Here is a 12,037-nt window from a genome sequence, read left to right as displayed (position 1 = left end):
GATTTACCGCGGGAGTAATAACTGTCAGGCCAAATGCCTGGTAAAGTGGCGGACAGGAACGAGTGGAGGGGGAGTATTTATCACGGTATTGACTTTGTGACTGCCGTGTCGTGAACTCTTTTGTCATAAACTGGAGCAGCGCTGCAGATCGATCCGAGGAAAACTGCTGTCAGCTCGACTCCCAGCGAGCATTGCTTTTCCTACAGCCACTTAAAGGGCTGATAAATGCCCCCACCCCTCCGGCCCGCACGCCTGCTGCAGCAGCAGCAAGAGCATGGCTGGACACACAAACACACACACACACACATACACACACACACACACACACACACACACACACACACACACACACACACACACACACACACACACACACACACACACACACACACACACACACACTCTCTTTGGCCATCCTCCTGCATTTGCACACAAGTTCACATACACACTTGCGAGGGTATCAAAAACACTGCACGCACACTTCAAGCAAAAAGGAAAACAAATAAATCTATTGGAATTAGAATTTTGTCATTTTGAATCAGGAAACAATTCAGAGGCTGTTAAATGTACAGGTCTGTGTTCTGGGCAGGCTATACAAGAGGATAAACTGATCCAATTGATTCTAAAATGGTCTTAAATATTTTCAGTGCTTTAGACAGTGCCTGATTCCGACAGATAGTTTCAGAAGAATAGCTGTCAAGTCGGACAGTTTTCAGCTGCCTTCAAAGAATACACAGGAAGTTAAAGAAACAGTTACTTCCTGTTAGATCCGATCTGTAGGCTACTCGTAGTTTGCTGACCTCGTTCGGATTTATTCATATGTTTGTAAATGGATATTTATGTGGAAATGTACGTGTATCTGCATCGTATGTTATTCTTTGTTCTTTTTATGTCTGCCTGTGAAACACTTTGCTGCTCGTTTTAATAGGTGTTGTACAAATAAGCTTTATTTGTATCAATAACACAATATATGTTTTTAGTTTAAACTTTCATTGCACAACATGCGACTAATAGCCAACCATCTAGCGTTAAGTATTACAATTGCACAGAAAAATAGGATTTTCTACAAAAAGTGTTGTCAAATCTCAAAGTACCTGCTCTTTGATCCTGTCTTTTGATCTGGCGACAGCCAGGTGTTTCCCATCATGCTTTGGGTCATGCAGTAGGTGGAGAGGCTCTAAAAACTGTGTCTGCCTCGCTTTCGTGAGGTTATCATTGCCCACCTGTGTACGACGTCACAGCGAGTCGGGATCAAGTCGTACACAAATCTAACCTGCATGAATTGTGCTGCAATTGCCGGTGATCGATTCTGATCAGGACTGGCTCATCTCAAACAAGCCTATTCATACATCGCAGGAACAGCCTGCAGGAGCAATTTGGGGTTAATCGTATTGCCCAAGGACACATTGACATGGACTAGCGGAGCCGGGGATTGAACCGTCAATCCTCTGATTGAAGGACGACCCTGCTCTACCACTGAGCCACAGTCGCCCCATGAACAGTCCGTCCAATCTACTTCAGTGTCGTTGGGTGGAGAAAACCTTTTATCTCCATGTTTTCCCTTTTTTTTGATCATCAATCAATGCTACAGATCACCATTTACCTTTCTTTGGGTTTCACAAATATTTGACCACTGAAATGTATTAAAAAGAGCTTGTGACTAGTAACTCCCCTCTTTACTGCTCTTTCGTGAAAGCAAAGCAGAGCTTAAGGTAAACAGTGAAGAGATGATTTCGTCGGACTTCGTCTGAGGCAGTGTTCCCCACAGTCTCATAATGAACTCAGCGGGTCAGGGACGGCTGCTCAGTGTGGGCAACACATTCTCACTCCCACCTCGTCCAATACCACCGTTTGGTCAGTGGCCATTTGCATTGGGGACTAGGTTTCATCTCTAGTATCTGAACGGTGCGTCATTATACACTTGTCACGTGCATAGTTTCCTTTCAAAATAAACTTCTGAGGCAATGATTATAACAGACATACGTGAGAACAGATAACATATTGAATCTCAGATTTGTTCCATGAATCCAGCCGCACATCAAAAACTGTAGACTATAACATAATTTTGAACACAGAGGATGATGAAACACTAGCGGTCAATGATGGTTTTAGATTTTGGTAAGACTATCGAAATAATGATACAATCTAAAGATGGAAAACCTTTCCTGTATAAGACAGTATAGCTTGTTTGCAGTCACGTGACTATTGTGACGTGCAAAATTCAGATGGAGGGCAGGAAGTGAAGAACCTAAATACTATGCAAATTGGAAATGGAGGAAAGTGAAAACATAAAAGGGTTGGTTGAACCTGCACGCAGCAGGTATTGCCAGAAAATAGAAACACATATTGGATGTGAACCCTACAAAATGAAGAGCGATTTTTCCCTCAACTTGACCGATTTGCCCAGTGTGGAGGCAATCAACATTACAAATTACCTCGTCCTCCAGACCTCCTACTACACGGCTTGCCAGATGAAGGTGCATAAGAGTCTAAAAGCTTACAACTATTTCTTGAGCGGTTGAGTCTAAGACCTCGGAACCAAAGTAGCATTGAACGACTGCCATCTTGCTTTTGCCCGGTTAGCTAGCATCGCTAAAAACAAATCTCCCTGTAGATAGCTAACTATCTTTCTCCCGCATAAAAACAATGACAAAAACACTGACAAAAAACACAGACCATGGTGATGATATCGCCGGAAACAGCCAGCCACATCTGTGATATTGTCACCTGTAGGTTGTTTGTTCTGCAGCTAGTGTTTTGCAGTTTTAGCTAGCTATCCCGGCAGCTAACTAGCTGGCTAGCTGAAACTGTAAAATACAAACACCACAGGGTGATAATTTCGCAGATGTGTCCATCTATGTTTCCGGTGATATCACCAGCATAGTCTGTGTTTTTCGTCAGTTTTAGCTAACTACATAGCTCTATGTAGTTAGTAAAATTACTCCGCTCCTTCAGACTTAAAACAGACGTTTTTGATATGTCTGTTGCCCTTTCTTTGTGAGTTTTTTAAACATCTCACCTTTGTGTACTATTTGTGTATACTTGTGAACTACTATTCTCAGGACTCGAAAGTAGCCCTTGTTTTTCCAAATTCTATTGGTTGGAACAACCATAAACATCACAAACCATAGGTATGGTGCACTATTGAACCTGCCCTCTATGTGGGAAGCACGTCGATGTGTGACGTCATCTGCAATAAACTTATAACAAGTTGGAATAGGGCTTTATTGTCTGGTGGGAACCCAGCTTGTTGGAAAGTAATCCAGCACTCTTTTCAGTACCAATCAAGAACCATAGGGGCGGTTGTACTGAGTGACTAATTGCTGTGTTCTTCACTACAACCATCTGCATATTCATAAACACAACCTCTGATTTCTTCTTGAATTGACACTCTTCAGTGTGGTAGAAGTGGAGGGAGTGGCTGTATGGCTGAAGGACCGTGCAGTCTACAATGGCAATTACACTGACAGCCTTGGGCTGAAGGTCAGTGAAGAGACCACAACGCAACACAACGCATTCCCTCTTCTTTTCTCTGGTATTACAATGAGATCCAATACTGTGACAATAGACGACTTAGGGAAATCATTTGCAATACAATACTGTGGAAAACCTAGTGTGAATCAACACTATAGTTCCTTGGAATATCTCCACTGTGAACAATTTGCAGCAATAGCAACAAAATGTCTGAACCTCCTATTTCATTAAACCAAGATTTAGCAGTCACACCCCCACTTTCCTTTCATCCTCAAATCTGAAGCTACCTATCCTCGCTGTAGTTATTACATTATTTGAAAATGTATATATTGTAAACTGAGCAAATAAATGTTGAATAATGTAATAAATTCAGCGCATAGTTGACTAATAAAGCATAGGAACCCTTCTAGTCGATGACACAAGTGTAGTCCTCAATTTAAAGCAACTGGACTTTGTCTGTCTGGACAATTTCATCAATTCCAAAGTAAAGCCTCTTGGATGTGTGACAAAACTCAGGACTACAAGATATCCAGTAACCTGGAAAAATGAGAACCTTTAAGGAAAATATGTTGAATCTAATATACTGGGTGATTCTTATGTGAAATAATTGTTCCATACATGATCATTCCGCTTACGTTAATATGGCGTTTGATTAGTCCTATGCACATAAAAACCAGGAGCATGCACGTGATACTAACGCACAGAACATTATCCGCGAGAGGAAAACCATCCTCCATCACATTTCTGCTCCACTGCGAGGTGTTATTATTTATAAAGAGAACTGGATGGCCCCATTCAATCCTATGAAGAATGCTCAGTGGCGCATAAAGCCAAAGTGGCTTTGTAACTTAAAACTAGAAAAAAAGCAAGCGCACTAGGGTTTCCTTTAACCCAGGCGCTCGGTCTTGGGCTTATTCACATGAAGGAAAATAAATCTGGATTTTGCTATTAGTGCGTTTTACATCTTTAAGGACCTAATGATTTAAAAAAAGACTATTTTGGGAAGTTGATTTATCTCAAAAGAACATATCCGGTTAATTATAGGTGTCTCTTTCCAAATAAAAGTCTATGGGAAAAAATGTTTTTGAGCCCAGCGATGGGCCTAGAAGATGTAATTCCATCGTCTGGCAACTAAGTAAAATGTTCTTCAAAGCACGGTGTCTTTAGACGAAATAAACACCATATTAAAGTAACCTGAATATTTAACAATTTAACACCCAGTATATTAGATTCAGCATAATCTCCCAAAAATGTCTCTTTTGTCCACGACACTGGATATCCTGAATTATGTCACACATTCTAGAAGCTTCATCATAGTAAAAGCAGTTGCAGCACAAATAATAGCAGAATAATAATAGAAAAATGATGACTACTATCTAGAACAATAATGACAAAAGCAGTGATAAAAACAGTAATAGATATAAAGCGATATAAATGTGACTAATAAGAATAATGATGGTAAATGGTAAATAGACTTTTCTAGTCTTCCGACCACTCAAAGTGCTTAAGATAGTAGCAGTTGGTGTCAAGCAAGGCAACGGCAGGAGGAAGGACCATGGTCCAGATATAATGATCCATGGAAACCTGCAAGGCGAGAAAGCACAAAGACTCCGGGGAAGAAGCAAAGTTACGAATGTGCATTATTGGACAAGAATATATACAGACGGAGAGGGAGAGGGGGAGAAAGGAGCTCAGTGCATCCTGTCCAAGGACCCTCGCATCAGAAAAGGAAAAAGTCCTCTTTAAAGGGGCAGAAAAGGAAGAAACCTCAGGGAGAGCAACAGAGGGATCTCTCTTTCAGGATCAATAGAAGTGCAAGAGATGTCATTTACAGAATGAACAACATAAAATAATTACAACATAGGCAATGCATGTGATGCATAGTTATGCAGTAGTGGGTGTCAGGCAGGGTCACGGCAGTAGGCACAACCAATATCCAGGTATATCCACGCTCCATGGAAACCTGCAAGGCGAGAAAGCACAAAGACTGGGGAAGAAGCAATGTTAGCAATGTGTATTAATGAGACATGAATTCATACAGAAGGAGAGAGAGAAGAGGAGAGAATATACAGCAGCATATCATGGGGCTGGTCCAAGGCAAACCTGAGCCAGCCCTAACTATAAGCCTGAGCCAGCCCTAACTATAAACCTGAGCCAGCCCTAACTATAAACCTGAGCCAGCCCTAACTATAAACCTGAGCCAGCCCTATACCCGAGCCAGCCCTAACTATAAACCTGAGCCAGCCCTAACTATAAACCTGAGCCAGCCCTAACTATAAACCTGAAACAGCCCTAACTATAAACCCGAGCCAGCCCTAACTATAAACCTGAGCCAGCCCTAACTATAAGCCTGAGCCAGCCCTAACTATAAACCTGAGCCAGCCCTAACTATAAACCTGAGCCAGCCCTAACAATAAACCTGAGCCAGCCCTAACAATAAACCTGAGCCAGCCCTAACTATAAACCCGAGCCAGCCCTAACTATAAACCCGAGCCAGCCCTAACTATAAACCCGAGCCAGCCCTAACTATAAACCTGAGCCAGCCCTAACTATAAACCCGAGCCAGCCCTAACTATAAACCTGAGCCAGCCCTAACTATAAACCTGAGCCAGCCCTAACTATAAGCCTGAGCCAGCCCTAACTATAAACCCGAGCCAGCCCTAACTATAAACCTGAGCCAGCCCTAACTATAAGCCTGAGCCAGCCCTAACTATAAACCCGAGCCAGCCCTAACAATAAACCTGAGCCAGCCCTAACTATAAACCTGAGCCAGCCCTAACTATAAGCCTGAGCCAGCCCTAACTATAAACCTGAGCCAGCCCTAACTATAAGCCTGAGCCAGCCCTAACTATAAACCTGAGCCAGCCCTAACAATAAACCTGAGCCAGCCCTAACTATAAACCTGAGCCAGCCCTAACTATAAGCACTATCAAAGAGTAAAATCTTAAACCTACTCTTAAATGTGGTGAGTGTGTCTGCCTGCTGGACTGAATCTGGAAGCTGGTTCCACAGAAGAGGAGCTTGGCAGCTGAAGGCTTCCTTTTTTCTGTTCCTATTTTCCTTTCATCTCATTGTTTTGCTTCCTCTTTTCCACATACCCTTTCTCTATTTTGTTTCCTCTATATCTAAGTCTCTTCTTCTTCTTTGCTTCCTCTTTTTTACTCCTGCCAGAGCCTCTCCTTTTTTCCCCACCCTTCCTCTTTTACATTGCTTCCCCGACCATATTTCCTGTTTTTCTTGTCATTTATTTTTTCTCTCATCTACTCACCTTATTTTCCTTATTTTCTTTTCTCTTTCCATTTCTTCCCTGTGCTGTCATCCCTGAACCTGCTCCTCTCTCCTTCCTTAATATCCTCATCTTACCTCCTTTCCTTTTCTTCCTTGTAAATTTTTCTCCTTTTTTCCTCTTTTGTCATCCTCCCCTTTCTTTCTTCTCTTTTTGTTTCTTGTGCTCTCCTTGTTTTTTTTCCTCTTTTCCCACCTACCCTCCCCAACTTTCAGTTTTCATTTCCCCTGTTCCCTATGTCTTCCCCCTCCTCTCCAACATTCCTTTAGTTTCTTCTCTATTCCTTTCCTTCCTGTCATCTTCCATTCCTCTGGGTCTTTGGTCCAGATGAATGGGAAATCAATAGTGTCTGTGTTCACATACGGAAGCAGCCTGAGTCCTGAACACACCCAGGTGATGGATGACGACAGCCAGTGTGTGTGTGTGTGTTCCTGACACTGAGCAGACAGTCCTTGACCGTGACCCTCCTGCCTCTCTGTCTTCTGGGTGAAACAGTCAGAGGTCAGGGGTCAAACCGAGGCTGCTCCCTCCCCTGGGAGTTTGTGGCTCTTGGGAATGTCCTATGGTGATCTCAACCTTTGACCGCTCCCTCGGGTGGGTCAGAAGGGTGGAGGAATGTGGGGATTAATGGAGCGGCGTGGAGCGAAGAGGAGGCGTAGACAGAAATTCAAATGTTTGTTTAGTAGAGTTACACCTCAGCTTCTACCTGCACATGGAAGCTGCCTGAAACACAACACAGAACAACACAGAACGCACTGTTGCTCCTCGCTGCGGCCGGGAGAGATTTTATGATGAAATGTTGTCGGTGTCCAATCATTTGTTGCACTCCTTGCACCAACATGCCTGATCTGTTTGGCAGTTAATCTTACAATTGCCTTGCATTCTGGATACAGCTCTGCTCTGTAGAAAATCTATACTGTAAATATCTTCCCGTGGATCTCAGAGTCCTGCTCTGGTTCAGTTACCAGCGACAAGTGCAGTAACAGGTAAGAAAAACAAGATAGGTTTGAAATGAATGTATATATGGGCAGGCTGCTATCGGTGCATTCATGAAAGGAAAGGAACAACTACAGAAAAAGAGAAACATAAAACTAATGTCTAATTCTCTTTATCTTTACCAGAGTGAATTTATCAGTAACAGTCAGAGATAGAAGCAATTGTGTTGCTGTGTACATCACCATATGGCGTTTGGAGATTTTTCCCCAGTGAAAAAAAACAAACTCACCTGCTATACTTCAAATAATCTCACTGTATAAACTTGGAAACAGCTCAATGATGTCTGTGGAAAAGCAAAGAAGGTCAATACGTGGGATTTCATAAATTACATAATGTTCATACACATAACAACACTGCAGATACAACACAGCCAGAGCCGTACTGGGACGGAAATTCAGTCGAGCATTTGAGAGGAGAGGCCTTTTGAAAACATGTTGGCAGTTATCTTTACACAATTACAGTTTCTGTGGTATAAAGAGAATATGATGATCCTGAAGACCTTTAAGACACCTTTAGGATGTCTTGCTGACACATGGCTCCTCATTATGTACAAGCACCTCACCACTGCACTGAATCAAAACAAGACCGAATGGATCAGTCGTTCAGGAGTCTTCCCGAACTTCCCAATGGCAGCACATACCTGCTGTGCTGGTTGCAGGTATTTAACTGTATTCAAATAAAGGACTTTAAACTTTCTCCAAAGAGTTATTTGTGCCCATGCTGTGTCAGCTGGATCAGAGCATTGGGAAGTTTTTTAAATGATTATTATATATTATTCCAAACCACTGCTCATAGCCTAATGACGTTGTTTGTATGGCAGGTTGATGCATTGGACTATTAGATTTCATTACAGACAATCAGAGAAACATTTGAGATCCATCCATCCGTCCCCAACACTAAAATATACAGAGTTTACTGTATTACATTTAACCCCACTGCTTTCTCTGACAGAGATGTCATAGAGGCCTTTCAAATTGTCATGTTAAAACAGAGAAATAGCCATTCATACAGACAGCAGCTGTGTCAGTGGCGCTGTGTGCTCAGCTCTTCGCCAGTGGCCTCTGACAGTTTTCAGATGTGTTAATGTCAAGACGTCTACTGTGTACAGAAATAATTAATTTCATGATCAGAACAATGTGTTTCAGATGTCTCAAAAACTAATCCAAGCACCAGAAAGGATATTGCAGATTCTTTTGAAGTTTTCACTTTAGGTCGGATCACTCACTCACTGATGTGCTCCGGTGTCGACATTTAGCGAAAATATACGAACATGTTGCTCTAAAGTAGCCTTGGTTTCAAATTAGAAGCTGAAATGTACTTTGTAAAGGCCTTTATATGATAACATATACATTATAAAACATATTGTCTGTAGTTTTATGTTCAGCAGTTCTAATAGAATAGTACAACTGTCCTAACAACGGTGCCTCTCAGCCCTTTCAAGACTAAAACTGTGTTTGAAAGGTAGGACAATGAGCATGTCAGGACAGGCTCGCTGTGGGAAAGTGAAGAATATACTACCATGTGATTGGCACCGTATGGAAAACGTTCCTGACTGTACTGAAGAACTAAGTACACTTCATGGGTGTATGATAACATGTAGTGTTAAAGCGCTTTAAGTGGTTGGAAGACTAGAAGAGTGCTGTACAAGTATGTCACATAGTTGTGGGCGACTGTGGCTAAGTGGATAGCAGGGCCGTCTTTCAATCAGAGGGTCGGCGGTTCAATCCCCGGCTCTGGCTCATAAAGTATTCAACATGTGTATATGTTTTCAATAACATAAGGTGATGTGGATAGGGCAGTACAATGGTCAGTAATGTTTATTCATGCACAAGTTTGGTCTTCTCACGATCTATAAATAAGGCCTATTGTGAATTTGGTTGCAATGGTTTATCATTTAAAAAAATGATTATACACACAATTTAGTTGCCATGAGGTACACAAGGTCTTTGGAGCTTTGTCAAGTCTGAGAAAATAACCCTCATGTTTGATCACGGTTATCTCAACTTGGGCTTTTTAACATTTTTTAACACAAAACCGAGTCACAAACAGAAGGTGTGGAGTACTGTAGTATCTTTGACCAATTATAGGGACTAGTAGTCAAGATATCTCGGTCTCTGATGCAGAGATTTTCAGCATTCTGTTTCTTTAATAAGTCTCTTGTGAGTCCTCCAACTTTATGGGAGTGCAATACTTAATCATCAGAATACTCCTTTACACGGAGAACCTTGTAATATCTAGACAGTGCTTAGTTTAAAACATTTACTGAGATAAATAACTGATATAGAAAACCAGCATGATCTCAAAATGTAATTAAGAAAAACTAAATCAGTGCAGGATGAAAGAAATAAGGAGAGTATTTTGTTTATTTTAAATGACTTTCTTAGTGTTAAATAAATCAACACTCTTTTGCAGAGGAAGTGATAAATGTATTCATTGACAAATTGGTACATGCACTGTACATCGAATCCTCTCTGACGTGACTTTAACAGTGGAAATAAAACATGACTGTGCTTGAGCCCTATGAACACAGCTTGTACATGACTCAAAGTTTGAGACGGGAAAAAGTTGAAAGAGGAGAGGAAGCTGGAGAGAGGTGGGAGGAGTAGAGAAATCCAAAGGAAGAAGAAGAAAGGAAATGATAGCTGGTTTGTGGGGGTTATTTATTGTGACACGCCATTTAAACCAATTGGGCAGCAAATAGGAATGTAGGGGTTAATGGTCACCAATTTGTCAAAACTGATTTAGAGCCCATTGGTTGAGGCCCCTGACCTCTGAAATCTTTCTTAGAAGTTTGTCTGACAGGGTCGGACCAGACTACATCCTGGGTGTCACATTCCAGAACGAGATGATCAATGACTTCTCCTGTAGAAAGACAAAATTAAACAATTGTCGGTGCATTTTACAGAACTGAAGAGTGTGGTGGAAGAAAGAAAAACACTTTTTGGCACGGAATTGATTTGATTAGTTTTAATACAAGCATGGTTTTACATTTTACAAGATTAGAGTTCACATATTATGCAAAGGGTTTGGGTTAGGGTTAGCAAAATACATAAATGAATGTGTCCCCAGTACAGACCCCCAATGTGTCAGAAAAGAACACCCACTGTCTGAAAACCTGTGTAAAAACGAGCTGATCAAAACAGGGCCTTGAATTGACGTCATTTGAGGCCTTGTGCCATATATGGGTTTCCTGGTGGAACAGTAGAACCACCTTCTGCTGTCACAGACCTGCTAACACAGCTCAGGCAAAGAACGCTACTTGTTCCGTTATTGGCTGCTTGAACCAACAGAAAAGTCCTCATGCAACTTACCTCCAACATCTGAGGACGTGAACACCCAGTGGAATAACTTGTTAGTTTCTTTTTTTAGGATTTTTGACGAAAATGTCCTCTTTAACCGTCTGTCTGTTACTCAACTTTAAACTTGAATGGATTGTGTTGAAATAAAGTGAATCGATTTCACAGTCCAGCTTCACCCAGGCTTCAGCAGGTTGACCCTAATACAGGTCTTTCCTCCCCCTTCAGAAGGAGATCTTGTGAATGTGTTATGTGCTTGTTGTTAACATAATGCCCATATGTTGTGTGCTATAAATACATTGATCTGAGCTCATGCTCTTATGGTGACTAATCAATCTTCACAACACTGGAGGCAAAGCTTCTGAGATGCCCTTTGTAGGTTCATTAAACATGCAAACACACAAAGGGACGCAAAGGCTTCATTTTTAAAAACACATTTATCTATTTTTCTGTAAACACACACATCCACAACTGATTTTCTCTACACTCATAGGAGTATCCTTAGTGTTTCTTTTCATCATTTTCTCCCTCACTCTCTGTATGTTGCGCACTCCAATATACAAACACACTCCGCCGTCAGCAGCAGGTCAACTCCAGGTCTACCATTCTGTCCCAGCGTATGATGCCTGTCTGTAGTTGACAACCTTGTTATCTGTCTCTGCTCTGTCCCCCATGTTGCTCACTCTCTCAGTATGTCTGATGATCTGCCACACCAAACCGTGGTGGCTATAAATAATTCATTGAATTACATGTTTCTCAAACTATCAGCTGCGATGGATGCGAGTAAACTTTTACTCTTGTTCTCCACATTTTCACACCAGCATTATTGTTTGTAACTGGTAGCTTAGCTTGTTAGCCTCCGCCTAAACTACTCCCCAGATTTACCGAAAATACCAAAGATTTACCGAAGTTTCCAAATCTTGTTACTTTTAGCACACATTGAAGCTGTGCTTACAAAGTACATACTGTTGCATGCTGGGACATT

Source organism: Anarhichas minor, unplaced genomic scaffold, assembly GCF_050575085.1.
Source record: "Anarhichas minor isolate MPS153535 unplaced genomic scaffold, ASM5057508v1 ptg000040l, whole genome shotgun sequence".
In the NCBI taxonomy this organism is placed as follows: Eukaryota; Metazoa; Chordata; class Actinopteri; order Perciformes; family Anarhichadidae; genus Anarhichas; species Anarhichas minor.
The sequence above is the reverse complement of the archived record's forward strand: the minus strand, read 5'-3'. Positions refer to the sequence as shown.